This window comes from Zootermopsis nevadensis, unplaced genomic scaffold, assembly GCF_977971745.1.
Source record: "Zootermopsis nevadensis isolate Lab colony 2312 unplaced genomic scaffold, Znev_1.0 Znev_ptg000008l, whole genome shotgun sequence".
NCBI lineage: Eukaryota > Metazoa > Arthropoda > Insecta > Blattodea > Termopsidae > Zootermopsis > Zootermopsis nevadensis.
The window spans coordinates 10,686,304-10,687,222 of record NW_028259140.1 but is presented as its reverse complement, the minus strand read 5'-3'; positions in this window follow the sequence as shown (position 1 = coordinate 10,687,222).

Here is a 919-nt window from a genome sequence, read left to right as displayed (position 1 = left end):
CGTGTTCAGATCGCCATGTTCACTTGAAGCAGATTACCGCTGTTGGGTTGCCTTGGGTTAGTTAGGTTAGGTTAATGGGGCATCTGCGCAGAAGGTGATGCGCAGTGACGTGATGCAAAGTGTCTATGATAAGGCATCGTATGAGTTCTAGTATCGATTGCACGATATTAAACAATCAAATATTTCAATGTTCTTACATTTTAGAACAAACTTGTTGTTTTTGTCACTATCATAGCTTTACACTTCAAAGATTTCCCACTGGTTACCTTCTTATTGACCTCGATAGACTAGAGGCTCACGTCACTTGTGCATGATTTTACGCAATTGTAGTTGTTGAATTGCATGTCTGGTCTGCTTACGCTTGAGAATTATTAATACACATGTCACAATTTTATTTTAGAATGTATGGAGATATTACAAAGATCCGGCTTGTCAGAAATATATATGTATATATACGTGCACTCACAGTTCACATTTAGTCATGTCCACCTTCAGTAAATCAGGTACATCTGGAATTTAGTATTTGGCTGTCACCATAAGAGACACTCGCCTCTTTGTGCACACGTGTAATGTCGGAAGTTAATACACGGACCTTGATGACACATGGGCAATTCACACGTACACGTACATCAGACCGTAGGTGTAATTTTCTACTTGTATCCATCTTTCATACGTCACTGGAAGGAGAACTTCCTCTCGTATTCTCTGTACGAAGCACACAGTAGTTTAATATGTACCGCAGGAAATAAATATTTCTAGTTATCCCGCTGAACATATTTGTTTGAGTACCGACGTCCGAAATTTTGAACTTAAGAAGGCGAATAACTCTTAGCTAAATTCCAAGGCAAACGTTGAATCACGGAGACTGCACTGCCTTTCGACAGAAATCAGTAACGACTGACTTTCACTTCTGGGTCTG